The following is a 2,150-nucleotide window of genomic DNA, read 5'->3' on the forward strand; positions in this document are numbered from 1 at the left end:
AAGTCATGTTATTGCACAATACATGATGACCTGGAACTTTTCCAAAAGCTTAAAAAAATAAAAATGAAAAATGGAATTATATTTGACATTTCCTGACACCTGCATTAATACTGTATGACTAATAAAAGCATGTCAGTTGCTTGGACTGAATCAGCGATCAACATGCGCCCAGAATGCACACGAGTAAAAATGCAGTAAAACGAAGTAGAGTCTTCATCGCCTATAGGTCACTTCCAGTCAAAAGTTAAAGTTCAAAGACTGAATGATCAAAGTGCTCATTTTCTCAGTAGAACTATCTTCTACTAGGAGGCTGATAATAGTGGCATCAACAAGTATCATGATACCACCATTTTCTTTTCTTTGGATTCTTGTTACATGTTCGAATATAAGAAGAATTATCTGGTGGTTGTCTCTTTTCTTTGCAGGTGGAAAGCGTGCTAATAATGCTAAGACAAACTGATTGGACGGAGAGCGCTGGGGACCAGTCTTCTGTTAGAATGGATAAACAGATATGACCATTGCTATAAACATGAGGATGAACGGGAATATTTTCACCAGTAAACATGACCTGAGGAGAGTCAGAAGGATATTGACTACTAAACTTAAATACAAGTTGAAATTTTTCCCCTTTACATAAGGTACCTGGTGCACCTTCCATGTCTACAATCCATTGTGTAATTGAACTTTGAACACTCTTTTCATTTAAAGTTATCCCAGGAGGTGGGTCATTTTGCAAAGCCAACAGTTCTTTCTGCAGTTGTTTCTGCTTTGACGCCATGATGGAACCTGAACATATCTTTAGGAGCCATTAGCAGACTACCACAGTGCCGTTTTCTTTCTGTGTTCTACTTTAATCTTAAAAGTTTTAGAAAACAAAATAATGGAAGATACTTAGCAAACTGGAAACAGAAGAGAACTTTTTAACCTAAAAAAAAAGAATGTATCTTCCAAATAGTTATAGCACTTATATTCAATAGTGAAGCTTTAGATAACCTTCTGCCTTATTGTCCGTCCCATGTCTCTCCCCCAAGGATCAGGCTCACATGTTAAACTGCTCATTTGATATTGCTACTTAAACATCTAAAGACTCCCTTTACATATCCAAACTGAATTTTTCATTTCATCATTCTTGTCTCCCAAATCCTGTTCCTCCCACTTAGTAAATGGCACCCCACTATCTACTTAGTTGCTTAAGTAGAAACCATAAGTAGTTACCCTTGATTTTACCACTCCCTTTATGCCCACACCCTAACACCTGGAAAAGCTAAGCTACCTACCCCATGTATCTTGACTCCTCTCTGCACTATTTAGTGGCAGCTTTTCAATTTATTTATGGAAAATTTGGGATGGTTTTATGAGCAAATAATATAATTATGATTCAGGGTAACTTCTCTTTATTTTGGTTCAGATTTAATAATCAGGCCTTGACTTTAACTACATTTGACTATACTCAAGAGATATTTATCCTTTAGTATAAAGAACACTGAAAAGTTTACTTTTTGCTCACTGATTCTACCCAAAGTACAGCTGACTTTAACAACAACTCTCTTGCCTCTCAGTGGTAATGAATTCCATTATGCCTCTGTAAAACATGTGTGCCAGGATTTGCTGGTAAAACAAGACAATGAGCAGGGTTTGTCTAACAACTGTATTTTTTCTTTTTTAGGCAGTGCCATTAAATCGCAACCACATTGTAGGGTAAAATATTCCACATGGTTTTCAGCAGTCTTCTGGGAAGGGCTTAGTACTTTTTGTAATTCAATACTGGGCTTTTTGAGAAGCTCAGGAAGAACCCACTGAGTGCACACTGAGTGTGTGCCTGGTGAGGTGGGACATCCTCCTGGTCTGACAGTACTTACTATCAGATGTAAGAAAACTACCAGTGCATGTGGTGACGTTTGCTTGGAAAATAGAAATGACATTCAAAGTTTCCATCACAATTTAGAACATACCTAAATGTTCTTGCTTTTTTTTTCAAATGAAGCTTATTCTCTGAACATAACAGATTTAGTACATGTCATCCCCAAATTTCTGCCTCTGCAATTTAGAAATTTCGGTTGAAATGGAAAACTTTCTGTGCTCAAAGAACCAAATCCTGAATATACTCTTGTATAGCACAGATCAGCTGGAAAACGAAAACAGCACAAAAA

At 36.9% G+C, this 2,150-nt stretch overlaps 1 pseudogene; it reads right to left on the minus strand.

Moving 5' to 3' along the window:
- Positions 1 to 325: 325 nt before the first annotated feature.
- LOC102430131 lies at positions 326 to 781 on the minus strand (annotated as a pseudogene).
- Between the last annotated feature and the right edge of the window lie 1,369 nt (positions 782 to 2,150).

This window comes from Myotis lucifugus, unplaced genomic scaffold (assembly GCF_000147115.1).
Source record: "Myotis lucifugus unplaced genomic scaffold, Myoluc2.0 scaffold_175, whole genome shotgun sequence".
Lineage (NCBI taxonomy): Eukaryota > Metazoa > Chordata > Mammalia > Chiroptera > Vespertilionidae > Myotis > Myotis lucifugus.